This window comes from Hemicordylus capensis, chromosome 6 (genome assembly GCF_027244095.1).
Source record: "Hemicordylus capensis ecotype Gifberg chromosome 6, rHemCap1.1.pri, whole genome shotgun sequence".
NCBI lineage: Eukaryota > Metazoa > Chordata > Lepidosauria > Squamata > Cordylidae > Hemicordylus > Hemicordylus capensis.
Genome location: NC_069662.1, coordinates 142,753,176 through 142,768,001, shown reverse-complemented (window position 1 = coordinate 142,768,001; position 14,826 = coordinate 142,753,176). Strand labels below are relative to the sequence as shown.

At 43.3% G+C, this 14,826-nt stretch overlaps 1 protein-coding gene across 2 annotated transcripts in view; it reads right to left on the bottom strand.

The window, feature by feature from the left end:
* The window catches only part of APBB1IP (amyloid beta precursor protein binding family B member 1 interacting protein), a 104,852-nt gene that overhangs the window by 89,446 nt on the left and 580 nt on the right, over positions 1-14,826 (bottom strand). Inside the window, exon 1 of one of the 2 annotated variants that reach the window (XM_053262361.1) lies at positions 9,953-9,971. The exons of the other annotated variant lie outside the window; for it this stretch is intronic. The gene's annotated coding sequence lies outside the window, so the exon portion shown is untranslated. Of the gene's footprint in view, positions 1-9,952; positions 9,972-14,826 lie in introns of those variants that run through there. 2 annotated transcript variants of the gene reach the window in all.

The following is a 14,826-nucleotide window of genomic DNA, read 5'->3' as shown; positions in this document are numbered from 1 at the left end:
AAAACTGTTATATAATAAGGGAGGTGAAGTTAAAACTTATTCAAAACTGTATTTTCTATAGAAAAATAGTTGTCGTGCAAGGTTACTATTATTTCTGTTTCTGAAGGCCAAAACAAACTATTTGAACTATCTGATGAAAATCTGTCATGAAGAAAAGATAGATAACTGCTTTTTGAACATTCCTTGTTCAAAATATTTGCAGTTTTTATGTGTATATATATGCCAGAATGTTTAGCCTTTATATGCATTAATAAAAACTACCTATATAACTGAATTTTAATAACTCAAAAGCAATCACTGAAATGCTGCTCTAATGGCCAAAATAAAGTTTTGAGGCCGGGGGGAAAGCCACACAGAAACCCTAAAGCCTCCAGCCATAAATACTACAGAGCTTGGGGAAAGTTCAATGTAAATGGTTTACAATGAATACTTAGGAGTTCATCAGATTATGAAGCATTTTTCAATGAAAGCACAGATTTTTTTCATTAGTAACCAGAGCAGAATCTTGTTGTGCTCTCACAGATCAAGAATGTGAAAAGTTTAAAAATTATGTTTTGATACCTTTGTGTAGTCAGCAGAATATATATGTTAACCTCACATGAAGGCTCTCCACACCAGCAGTGTGGAGAGCCATGAGGGGGTTTGCAGGGAGAGTGGGCTTGACCCGCTCTCTCCGCACACAAGCACGCAGCTCACCCTGGGAGACTGGATTGGCTACAAAACGATTACGGGCTCCATCCTGGAGCCAATTGGGGTGGCGGGGATTGGGAGCCTCCCAGCCCCCGGAAGTACCAGAATGCCCTGTACAAATGTGCGAGGCATTCTGGGGAACCCCCTGATGCTGGGAGGCTTGTTGTAGCCTCCCTGTTGGGGGTCTCCTCATGAGTCGCTGCAGTGTGGAGCCGTGTTGTGGCGCCACACGATCCAATTATTGGGGTTAGCGGAGCGCTCACTCCACTAACCTCATTTAAGGGGGAAGGGCATTTAGGGAGGCTTGCTGCTGGGAGGCACACAGCTCCCATTGCAGCACACAACCAGGCAAAACCGGGCTAGTCTCCCCTTAGCCTGGATTCGCCTGGTCGGGAGAAAGAATAGCCTCATTAGTCTCTTACTTCTGTCTTTACAAGACCTCTCTCTCCAACAATTAACCAACAAAAATAGGGACATGCACGGCTTCAACAGCATCACAAGTTTAGAATGCATGAAAAGTAGCAAGCCACGTTAATATTGTTAGTCTTCGTGTTGGTTTATGTCACTCGAGGAGAATTACTTCGTCTATGTCCGGGGTTCCCACCTGTGCTACTCCAGATGTTGCTGAAGTACAACTCCCATCATCCCCAGCTACAATTAATTGTGGCTGGGGATGGTGGGAGTAGTAGTTCAGTAACATCTGGAGTACCACAGGCTGGGAACCCCTGGTCTATGACAGTGAATTAACTAGAGGCCATGCTGATTATATAGGCAGTGAATAGCTAGTAGAGAGCCTATCAATGAATGGTGAATATTTAGCTGAGTCTGTCTCGGTCTGAGAGCCAGTGACAATGCTGGTACTTCCTTTGCCTTTGTATTCACCTTTTCCCTGCCTATCTAATCTGTAGCGGGGGAAATGTCCTAAGAGGGAGGGAAAGAGACCTTTAATTTCCAGCGGAATGAAATTCAGCATACCTGTGAATGTGTAACAGATTTGGCCAAGCAATGGGGCGGGGAGAGATACACGATAGTTTTCATGCCAGCTGATAGTTTTCATGCCAGCTTACCGTTATTTCCATTTTCAGTGCTGGTCCTGCCTATTCAGGGTTGGACTCCAAGTCACTAGTGGGGGCTGGACTCATGAGCGAGACTCACTCTACCTTGTAGATTGGAAATCTGCAGGTTGAACCAATTTATTAGCCCACAAGAAATTTTGCTTTCCCTCCATCTGTGCCTGGGTGACAAAGGGTGCAGTAGACCTGTGTGAGGAGGTCTGATGGGGGTATTCTTTTAGAAGAGCTGGTCTTGTGGTAGCAAGCATGAATTGTCCCCTTTGCTAAGCAGGGTCTGCCTTGGCTTGCATTTGGAAGGGAGACTAAATGTGTAGGGTTTAGGGCAATTTAGTATACTGCATTTTGAGAATAATTGAATTAGTAGGAGTTTCTATAAGCTTTATTAAAGCTTTGATCCATGGTGCCACCAGAAAAAATAAAGCCTCCATAATGTTTTAGACTTCTCTCAGACTTTCACTCTCTTAGTAAATGTAGCTTTGCTTGGTGTGGGTAGGGAAGTGACAGAACTCACACAGACCAAAGGTTATGAAGAAGAAGAAGAAGAGCTTTTACAAATGGATGTTTCTGAGGTTTTGCTTATTTCTACAATGCTGTAGGGTCTTGTACTTGCTGGTATTACGAAGTTACACTACTTCATTACAAGGTACTTCTTAACCTTTAAATTAGGGGTGTGCACGGTGTTGGAAATTCTCTGTGGTGAGAGAATCCCTTTTTCAATATAGCAGAGTGCACAGAGGCACAAACACAGCGGATTTAGTTATGCATGCATGTGTGCTAAGAGTAAAGTAACTTGGAGCCAATTGCTAGTTTCAAATCAATATAAAAGGTATTTATTAAGGAACTCCATTCTAGATAGGAAAGTGAGGATTTAGGATCTCTAATCTATCTATCTAAATGGATGCAGATGGATTCACCATCTTCTCTGCACATATGGTGCAGGGCAAGAGACTTGCCATGTTGCAAGGTCAACAGCCAGGTAGGAAGAGAGAGAAGGAGGAAGGAAGTTGAATCCCCTAAGATTAGCAATCTACATTTCAAAGGGATAGCATCAGAGCAGCAGGAAGTGATGACCAAATGTCTTTGACCTTCTAGCCCTCTGACTTACTAGTCTGTCCTCCACTGTCTGAGGCAAAGAGACAGCGCAAAGTCCTTTACTTCCAACACCCCCTCTCGTTGTCTCGTGACTCAGTTCACAATATTCATTTTCTCTCTCAGCTTTTCAAAGCAGGGTCTTGGTAGTGGCTTAGTGAGTATGTCTGCAAGCATTTCATTTGTCGGGCAGTAGAGCAACTTGATTAGTCCATCTTTCTGCAGACTTCTCACTACATGGTACTTCACATCAATATGTCTGGTACTCCTCTTTACATCTTCTTGTTTGGAGAGTTGAATGCAGCTTTGGTTGTCTTCATACACTGGTATGGGCTGTGGTACCTCTGTACCTAGGTCCTTCAGTAGTTGACACAGCCATTGTATCTCGTGACAGCCCTGTGCAGCTGATACATATTCAGCTTCAGTGGTTGATGATGCTACTATGTCTTGTTTTCTGCTTGACCAGCTTATTGCTCCATCTCCATAGAAAATTATGTGACCACTGGTGGATTTCCTGTCTGTTATATCTCCACCCCAGTCTGCATCTACGTATGCTTCTAGTTTTGGTTCACTATTAGCTGGCAGCTTGAGCTTAAAGTGTGCAGTACCCTTTAGGTACCTAACAAGTCTTTTCATTGCATTCCAGTCCTTGACTGTTGGTGATGCAGTCTTTCTACAAAGTAAACCAACTGCTGTACTAATATCTGGCCTAGTGAGTGTACTAATGTATAAAAGCTTACCCAATGCTTCACGATATCTATGGTTGTCAGATAGTGGCTCAGTTTGATCTTCTTGCTTTATGTAGTTCACTTCCATTGGAGTTGGTGTAGGATTTGCATTTTCCAGTCTGAGCAAGTTTATCAAGTCTTTAATTTTCTGTTCTTGGTTGATCAGGAAACTTCCATCTTTCTCTCTTTGTACTTGAATGCCCAAGTAGTGTGCAATGTTGCCAAGTTGCTTGACTTCCACTTCTTTGTTCAGATGATCCATTATTTCCTTGCTGTCATCTGGATTTTCATAGGCAAAAATCAAATCATCAACATACGCCAAAATGTAAGTCCATTTCCCATCTCTGCATCTCGTGTACAGGCAGGGATCAGCTTCACTTCTTTTGAAGTTTGCTTGAAGCAGCATATCATTCAGTTTTATATTCCATGCTCTGGCAGCTTGTTTTAAACCATAAATGCTCTTTTGCAGTTTGCATACATAGTCCTCTTTGCCTTCCTGTAAGAAACCTGGTGGTTGTTGCATGTAAATGTCCTCTTCTAGTTCACCATGCAAGAATGCAGTTTTCACGTCTAGGTGCTCAACATGCATTCCTTTGCTAGCAGCAATACTTAACAGAGTCCTTACTGTGGTATGTTTAACCACTGGTGCAAAGGTTTCATCATAATCTTCTCCATATTTTTGTGAATATCCTTTTGCTACTAATCTGGCTTTGTAGCGCTGAATCTCACCATCAGCATCATGTTTGAGTTTGAAAACCCATTTGCAGCCAATAACTTTTCTTCCTTGTGGTAACTTAGTAAGAGTCCAGGTTTTGTTTTTCTGTAGAGCCTCAAGCTCTTCAATTGCAGCCTGTTTCCACTTCTGGGCTTCTGGTTGTGGTAGCTGGGATATTTCCTCCCATGATGAAGGTTCTGGTTGTTCCGCTGTTCTTGCGAGGTAGGACAGCCTCGGAGCTGGAACACCTCTGTTTGAGCGCGTTGATCGCCTCACCTCACCCTCTGTGGTCTCTTCTATCACCTCAGGTGCGTCTGGTGGATCGCTGGGGGTCTCTGTGTCAAGTGTGGTTGGATCTGGATCTGCTGTCTCCTCCTCCTCCTCAGTTCCTCTGAGATCAGGAAGCATAATCCAGTCATCAGGGTGCTTGGTCTGGTTGCTTGCTTCAGTGTAGGCCCCCTCTGAAGGTGTAGCTCTTTCATCCTCTTCAAAACACACTGCTCTGCTTATGGTTATCCTGTTGGTGTCAGGATCCAGAATTCTGTAGGCTTTGGATTGTGCTGCGTAGCCTACAAAAATCCCTTTTGTGGCCCTAGGCCCTAACTTAGTCCTTTTTTCCTTTGGGATGTATGAGTAAGCCGTGCTTCCAAAGACACGCAGATGCGTCATGGACGGCTTATGACCATGCCAAAGTTCATAAGGTGTTGTTTCAATAGGTTTTGTGTTCATTCTGTTGTGTATGTATGTAGCAGTCATGATGCCTTCTCCCCAGAATTTCTGTGGGAGGTGTGCGTCAGCAAGCATGCATCTTACCATGTCCAGTAGAGTTCTGTTCATTCTTTCTGCGATTCCATTTTGGGACGGGCAGTAAGGCACCGTAGTTTGATGCACAATTCCATGTTCTCTCAAGAACTGCTGTGTAGCATTGGACATGTATTCTCCTCCATTGTCTGTGCGCAGGATCTTTGGCTTCGAGCCAAATTTGTTGCTTGCCATCGCCACATATTGTTTTAATTTCTCCAGCATCTCTGATTTTTCCTTCAGTAAATAAACACACGTGTATCGTGAGAAATCATCTGTTATAGTTAGAAAATATTTATGATTACCTATGGTCGCTGGTAGTGGTCCAGATATGTCACTGTGGATCAGATCCAAGGGTCCTTTCGTCTTCCTTTCACTCTGCTTTGGGAATGGCTTGTTTACTGCTTTGAACTCGAGACAAGAAACACAGTTAGTTACAGTGTCACATGGTACAAAATCAATGCCATTAGCTAATCCCTGTTCCTTCATGTTTTGAATTGATTCAACACTTCTGTGTCCTAGTCTTCTGTGCCATAATTGTAAGCAGTTTCCATGCTGACACAACTTGGCTAGGTTCATTACATTAGGCTGGTATGCCTCAGGTCTGGACTGGGCTGGTCTTTCTCTGTCTGTAAATTGCTCTTCCACATGATAAAGACCTTGAAATTCCGAGCCCACAAGGCAAACTTTTCCATTCTGGGTAACAACACATTGTCCATTTTTAATATACAATTCACAGCCTTGTTGCTCTAGCTTGGATATTGAAATCAAGGAGCTTGAGAATTCAGGGATATACAAAACATCTCTCAGAAAAAATGGTTTAACAGATCCATCCAGCAATTTGCAATATACAATTCCTTCGCCCTTTTTCTTTGCTTTAATTGTAGTATTATTGCCCAAATAAACAGTCTCTTCAGGAATATCAAACAGTTCAGTATAGAAACTTAGATTTTTAGAAATATGGACAGATGACCCAGAATCTAAAATCAGCTTTTCATTATTTTTCATTAAATTAACACTATAGTTCTTGTTGAAATGTCTGTCTGTATACTTGGAATCTCTATTTTCATTCTCCTTTGTTTGACTGATATTCCCAGACCTCCTGGTCTGATTCTTGGGACAATGCGCCACCCGGTGGCCAAATTCGTTACACAGGAAACACCTGAAGGCTTTGTTTCCAGCTGACCTCATTTCAGCACTGGCGGTCATGTGACCTCTCTCTCTGGGCTGAGTTTCTCTGGTGTAATCGGCTCTCTTTGTATGCAAATGTGAGGTGCCCATGCGGTTCCCTCTTGCAGCATTTCCTCCAGCATTCCCTCCCCATCTCGGGTTACGTCTGGAATGATCAATTGTTGCTTTAAGAGCAAAGTTGCTAGCCAGTTCACTTTCATAGCGTGAGTTTAAAAGGTTTCTTCGGTTAGCCTCCGAAGACAATGTTTCTACAGCCTTTTCAAAGTTTAGATTGGTGTGGGTTTCCAATTGCCCAATTATAGTGCTATAGGAAGCAGGCAAGCTCAAGAACAGAGTCTCCAGCTTTTGACTCTCTGTAAATTCCTCTCCTGCTTGTCTAAATTGAAAAAAGAAATCTTCCAAAGTCCCAATAAAAGTAGAGAAACAGTCCCCATCTTTATATTGGAGATCTTGCAATTTTCGGCGTAAATTAAACGTGTATGCCCATCCTTTCCTCATATGCATAGAATCTAGCTTGTTTAGCATCTCCTTTGAGGTTCCAAGATCACAAATAGCATAAAGGAAAGTTTTACTCACGGAAGCTGCAATCATCGCTTGTGATTTTCGGTCCTTAATTAGCCAGAGTTCCTTCTCCTTTTTTTCAGCGTCCGAGGTTCCATCTGGCGGGGGGTCTTCCTCAGTAACTTGGTGGAGTCCCTCTGCTTTCAGTGCAATCCTCAGTCGAGTCTTCCATTCCAAGTAATTATCCGCTTCCAGGATGGTAAGCCTGAGTTTTCCCTCCAGGTATGCAGCCATGCTCACCGGCTCCAAAAGGCAGTTGCTGTAGATTAGCAATTCAAAGTGTCCACGCTAGATCTCAATGGATCTCCTGGAACAAACCTAACTATCTAGTTGCAGCACACGCAGCTCAAAATACTGCTCCCATAACTGGCTGGAGCCCATAACCTGTTGGAAATTCTCTGTGGTGAGAGAATCCCTTTTTCAATATAGCAGAGTGCACAGAGGCACAAACACAGCGGATTTAGTTATGCATGCATGTGTGCTAAGAGTAAAGTAACTTGGAGCCAATTGCTAGTTTCAAATCAATATAAAAGGTATTTATTAAGGAACTCCATTCTAGATAGGAAAGTGAGGATTTAGGATCTCTAATCTATCTATCTAAATGGATGCAGATGGATTCACCATCTTCTCTGCACATATGGTGCAGGGCAAGAGACTTGCCATGTTGCAAGGTCAACAGCCAGGTAGGAAGAGAGAGAAGGAGGAAGGAAGTTGAATCCCCTAAGATTAGCAATCTACATTTCAAAGGGATAGCATCAGAGCAGCAGGAAGTGATGACCAAATGTCTTTGACCTTCTAGCCCTCTGACTTACTAGTCTGTCCTCCACTGTCTGAGGCAAAGAGACAGCGCAAAGTCCTTTACTTCCAACACACGGAACTGGTTTGGCTGGTTCGGTTCATGCAAACCGGATTTGAACTGACTCGGCCCAGCTGTGGGTCGGGTCTGGCCATCAAACCAGTTCAAGAGAATATACTTGTAAAGTGGAATCCTCATCAGATTCCCTTTTACAAGTACAGGGGGTGGGGGACCCTTCGAGGGGTAAGGGGCCACCAGGCAGGGGTAGCGAGAGGGGAACTAAGGTCCTTACCCGACCCCCAGTGCCACTTGCCCTCCCTGTGCCCCCAAAGCGTGCTTCTCCTCTCCATTACCAAGCCGGCAGCTTATTAATGCTGGGGAGGAGTGTGCTTGGGACCACAGGGAGGGCAAGTGGCAGTGATCAGTGGCAGGGAGACCTTATTGCCTCTCTTGCTTCCCCCACTTAGCCGACCCCTTATGGTGCCGAACCGAACTGGGCCTAGTTTGGTCCAATCACAGACTGAACAGGCCCCGGTTTGAGGCAAACCAGTTCAGCACGAACCATTCGTGCCCATAGTCCTAGTTTAAATGAAAGATCAAATCAAGCACTCCCACAGAAACCCAGCCCTTATTTTAGGCTGTCTTATTGACTCACAGGACATCTCTTGGAGACTGTCCCTAACCAAACCCAAACCTCCAACTAACTCTCAACTGACATTCTTCCTCTGTCCACTCCACCCGCTACCAACGGATTATTTTGATTGACAGCTCAACAATATTCCAACCACATTTGCATAAAAGTACAGAGCATTAGCCCCTCCAATGCCAGTTCATCACAACATGTGAGGGCCATAACATACAGTCCCCCATGACCAGCCACTAGGGTTCTGTTCTAGCAAAACCTTGACATTGGCAAATTTGCAGTTGGGGAAGCATTAAAGTTTATGGGGGAAAGGGGGTTAGTGGAACCAAGGTCACAAAAAGACCTAAAAATAAGGGGGGGGGGAATACCGCCTCCCCAATGCTTTAAAAATCACCAAGAAGAATGAGCAGATCAAACCTCTGGAAAAAATTTTGAACACACACACACACACACACACACACACACACACACACACACACACCCCCGCAATCACTCAAAGGCATTTTAAATTGGTAAGGGACAGCAAGGTCAGCAAGGGTCACCAAGACGACTGAATCTCTAAAACCCCTCCAAAATAACTGAACCCCCCCATCACTAAAAAAAAAACCCTCACCAACCACGGATACTCAGGTCGCAATTGGCAAAACCTGTCACAATTTCCTATTTGTATATATCCAAAACCGTGGTCAGCAAGGTATGACTGTATTCCCCTTGGGCGATGGGGCATGCTCAGTGGAAGATCATCTGCTTGCATGCAGAAGGTCTCAGGTTCACTCCCCAACATCTCCAGATAGGGCTGGGAGAGACTCCTGCCTGAAACTTTGGAGAGCCATTGCTGGTCAGTGTAGACAACACTGAGCTAATGGTCTGACTCCGCAGAAGGCAGATTCCTATGTTCCCAAGGAATGTGTGCTCAGACTGAGTGGCAACGCAGTCATGCTTTAATTTCATATTGACATCTTCTGGGGGTTGTGTGAATTGATCCTCAACAGTTTGTAGACTGAGACCAACTGCTATTTCTGAACAGCAGTTACACCACATGGCGTCACTGTTTCACTGATATGCCCCTTCCCCCCAAGCTCCAGAAAACTGTTATAAACAGCCTCAGGAGATATTATTACATATCATTTTGTAAGTCATAAAACCATTAGTATGATGAATAAAGGGTTGGAAGCTAGAAAATATATTTCGCAGACATTCTGAAATTGTGGAGAAGGATATTTAGAAAAACCCCATCAATCAAGAAACAATAAATTTGGTGATGAGAGAGCTCTATTCAGATGTCTGCTGTAATGAGGCCATAGCTTACATTACATTGTACAAATGACTATTTAGAAATAAAGACAAGAATAAAATGAAAAGAAAAATTAAAAACTGACAAATATTGAGTATTAAAATATGAACTATCAAGATACAGAAGCACTGAGAACTATCTCAAGATTTATTCTAACATGCAGCTGGGCACATTTTGAGCAGTGCAAAGAAAGGAAATATTACAGTGGAAACTATGATTTTGTGCAGTTGGGCTATGGAATTTAATAAGGAGTTGGGCTGTTTCTGAAAAAGCAATAGAAGAGAAAAAGGAAAGAAAAAGAAGATGAAGATTAATATTGTTTTCTTATCTTCATAACTTTATCCAAAAAACATATTCTAGCCTTTCCTTACTCATCTGTTCTTTGGAAGTCGCCTCCATTTTTCATGCTTGACTCAAGCCTTCTGTTTGACATTGCTTCTGAAAATAATGGGTGTATGAAATTTGCATTTGTACTTTATAGACCCATGGGTACAAGAGGCAATCTATCCATTACAAAAGGTCACTAGCAATTCCAGCATGTTTTGCGATTAAACTCTCTCTCATATGAGTAATAAACTTGTAGGTTTCAGTTCTTTGGGGAATTTTTTTTAAAGATACTTCTGTCATCCCCTAAAGAAAGAAAGCTTACTCTTGAAATTCATTGGCAAGCAGGGGTCTATCTAGGGTAGGGCAAGCAGGGCACGTGTCCCGGGCACCACTTGAAGGGGGGGCGCCATTTTTAAAAATGGAAAAATAAAAATAAAAATGGCCACCAAAAACAAAATGGCCACCATGCATGCTCAAATGGCTTCTGTGAGACCCTAGGCTATGCCAGGCCTTGCAGAGGCCATTTGAGCATGCACGGTGGCCATTTAGTTTTCGGCTGCCATTAAAAAAAAATTTTTTTTTTTAAATGGCCACCACACATGCTCAAATGGTCCCTGTGAGGCCCAAGGTCTTGCCAGGCCTTGCAGAGGCCATTTGAGCATGCGTGTCAGCCTCCAAAATGGCCACCACGCCAATCTTTGCAGGCCCAAACAGGCCCGAAAATCAGCCTGGGATGGGCTGCGGCAGTGAATTAAGAGGCTGGCAGAAGGAGGGAAAACCTTTTCAGACTCCCCCCCCCCCAGCCTTTAGGAAGCCCCCCAAAGGGGCTACAGGTAATTTTTTTAAAATTTAATATAATATAAATCACAGTACACATATTCAATTTGGCACTATGTACAGAGAATCAGAGTTTGTGAATACTGAGATGAAGCTTATGAGCTAGGATTGTATTCATTTGCTCTTATTTGCTTCTTGTGATAAGTGAGTTAAATGTGATGTCTTAATAATATGGCTATTAGTGGTGAGTTTGTCTTTGAATCAGTGTGAAATCCTTAGTATTAAGGCCCACTGGGAGTTTCTTGCTCTCTTTCTCTCATTTTAACTGTCTTTCTGAAAGACTAGAATATACAGTGAGGGAAATAAGTATTTGATCCCCTGCTGATTTTGTCCGTTTGCCCTCTGACACAGAAATGACCAGGCTATAATTGGAATGGTAGGTTTATTGTAGTGGTGAGAGACAGAATAACAACAAACAAACCCTCAAAAGCCCAGTGCCCAAAAGTCAGCGATGGATTTGCATTGTAGTGAGGGAAATAAGTATTCGATCCCTTCACAAAAGATGTCTTAGTACTTGGTGGCAAAACCCTTGTTGGCAATCACAGAGGTCAGACGTTTCTTGTAGTTGGCCACCAGGTTTGCACACAACCCAGGAGGGATGTTGTCCCACTCCTCTTTGCAGATCCTCTCCAAGTCAGAAAGGTTTCGAGGCTGATGTTTGGCAACCCGAACCTTCAGCTCCCTCCACAGATTTTCTATGGGATTAAGGTCTGGAGACTGGCTGGGCCACTCCAGGACCTTCATGTGCTTCTTCTTGAGCCACTCCTTTGTTGCCTTGGCTGTGTGTTTTGGGTCATTGTCATGCTGGAATACCCATCCACGACCCATTCTCAATGCCCTGGCTGAGGGAAGGAGGTGCTCACCCAAGATCTGATGGTACATGGTCCCGTCCATCGTCCCTTCGATGCGGTGAAGGTGTCCTGTCCCCTTAGCAGAAAAACACCCCCAAAGCATAATGTGTCCACCTCCATGTTTGACGGTGGGGATGGTGTTCTTGGGCTCATAGGCAGCATTCCTCCTCCTCCACACACGGCGAGTTGAGTTGATGCCAAAGAGCTCGATTTTGGTCTCATCTGACCACAACACTTTTGCCCAGTTCTCCTCTGGATCATTCAGTTGTGCATTGGCAAACTGCAGACGGGCCTGTACATGTGCTGCCTTGAGCAGGGGGACCTTGCGGGCACTGCAAGATTTCAGTCCTTCACGGCGTAGTGTGTTACCAATTGTTTTCTTGGTGACTATGGTTCCAGCTGCCCTGAGATCATTGACAAGTTCCCCCCATGTAGTTCTGGGCTGCTTTGTCACCGTTCTCATGATCATTGCAACTCCACGAGGTGAGATCTTGCATGGAGCCCCAGACCAAGGGAGATTGACAGTTATTTTGTGTTTCTTCCATTTGCGAGTTATCGTGCCAACTGTAGTCACCTTCTCACCAAGCTGCTTGGCGATAATCTTGTAGCCCAGTCCAGCCTTGTGCAGGTCTACAACCTTGTCCCTGACATCCTTCGACAGCTCTTTGGTCTTGGGCATGGTGGTGAGTTTGGAAGCTGAGTGATTGCTTGCTTCTATGGACAGGTGTCTTTTATTCAGGTACTGTAACAAGCTGGGATTAGGAGCACTCCCTTACAGAGGGTGTTCCTCATCTCAGCTCGTTACCTGCATATAGTGAAAAGACACCTGGGAGCCTGAAATCTTGCTGGTTGATAGGGGATCGAATACTTATTTCCCTCACTACAATGCAAATCCATCGCTGACTTTTGGGCACTGGGCTTTTGAGGGTTTGTTTGTTGTTATTCTGTCTCTCACAGCTACAATAAACCTACCATTCCAATTATAGCCTGGTCATTTCTGTGTCAGAGGGCAAACGGACAAAATCAGCAGGGGATCAAATACTTATTTCCCTCACTGTATTCCAATTAGTGACACAGTTTACTCTGCATATCCTTTAATTATTTTCAGAGTATCTGGGAAAAGCCAAATTCTCCATTTATTTTTAAAACTTATATAATAGTGATGCTACAATGCATAGTAGATAATTAGACAGGCACTTCTGTTTAGTTTTCCAAGTACACCTCCACATAGTATTTGGGTATTTCATGAGCCCCAGCATACTGAAATTTGTAGTTTTCCAGCATTTTTTGGTCTGGCTACGTCCACTGCTAAATAATTTGGTTAACGAGCTTGACTTGTATTTTTGAGCTGATATTATGGTAAAGTTATCTGAAAGATGGGTGTCAGATGTTTGGACAGGGGGCACAATTTCAGTGCTTGCCCTAGGCACTATTTTCCCTAGATACACCTCTGTTGGCAAGGACTGTTACTAACATCTTCTAAAGTCTCCTGGACCAAGAGAGTTCCCATTTTTGTGTTTTCTGTGTTGCGGTGTGGCCCCCTTGCATTTTGCCTTACAGATCCATGAACACCTAAATGGAAAGTCTATAGTGAATGACACTATCTCAGAAAGTGTGCCATCTGTAGCAGAAAAAATTTGCAAGTAGTTTCAGGAAATCATTCTTCAAGAAACCGCAGCCTCAGGACCAGCCTAGATTCAACACAAACAGTTCAGTATGTTCAAACATGCACTTCCCCTAGTAATAGAAACATGGGGTTGGGATCCTATTTTAAGAGCAAAAGATGTATGGGTGAGGAGTGCAGAATCCTCTTCCCATCTGCAGACTCTCCCCCACCCCTCGCCTTAGTCTATCATTTCAGGCATTTTTCTCCCCTGTGGAGCTCCTCTGTTGGGAGAGAAAAAACTCGGAGAGAGGGTTGAGGGTTTGTTTTATAAAATATGTATCCTGACTTTCTATGTCAAAATCTACTAAGAGAGGCTTAAACCAAAAACATTAAAAAAGCAGAGAATACATAAAACTCAAAAATTTAAAAGCAACCATCAAGTATACAACAGTGGATTAAAAGCACCATTTAAAAATATCAGATAATTTTTAGAGCCTGTTGGAATAAGACTGGTTTTGAGCCCATTTAAAAGCAGTGGAACCAAAGGGTCAGGGCGTACTTCTCTAGGGAAGCCATTCCACATTGTAGGTGTCACAGAGAAGAAGGCCCTGTCTCTGGCTCTCCCTCACTGCACATGCATCACCAAGGGGACAGAGAGGAGAGACACAGGGGTGGAGCAATATTCTCAGGCAAGCTCATCCAGGAGGAGTGATTAAGCCATGGGTTTTGCACTGCTCACTCATCCCTGTTGCTAATGGGCCCCACCTTACTCTTTCTACACAACTGGGACAATTTAATGCGGAAATACATAGAATACCGTCACATAGAGTTTGATCAAGTGTTTGTTACATACAAACACCCAACTAATGAATTGACGTAAACAATGAGAGTCTCGGACAGGGCTGTCCCTAGGCGGGTGCGGGACAAGGGGCAAATCAGCATATGTGAGGCCTCCTTAATGTTTAATATGATTACAGAATCATACTGACTGATGACATACTATGTAAATAGTGCAAGTGGGTGAGGTTTTTGGACATGTCCAACCAGCTTGGACATATAGTGCATTTGTAAGGAAAATAGTTGAGATTACAACACATGCCCCTTGCTTCATAATTCTCACTCAGACCTTCTGAATTGCAAACTTGACCTCCCTGCCCCCTGCCTGTCTCTCATTCCCTATACACTACTACAGTGTATGTACAGTGTATATTGTGTCTATACATTACAGAAAGAAAAGCCACAGATTTGATTTCAAACAGGACAGCAGGAAAAGACAGTATCTAAATTATTTATATATGAGCAACTGTTAGAAGCACAAAGCAAATAAAATTATAAGTAGGAACATGTTGAGAAAGAACTATTTTCTCATATATTTTGCTATTTAAGCCATTTTGAGAACTCTGTTGCTAAAATAGATAAATATTTTAATAAGGAAAACCAACCAACCACACACAGAGACCAGATTAGAGCTATAAGCAACACACAACAACCAACACATGGTAAACCAAGGCAGGAACAAGAACAAATCAATTTTGTTGGAGCATTTTTTCTTCCCTCTTATTCTTTTTGAAGTTTTAATACTGACTAATTTCCTCACAAGGAGGTATATTGTTGGGATGGGGAG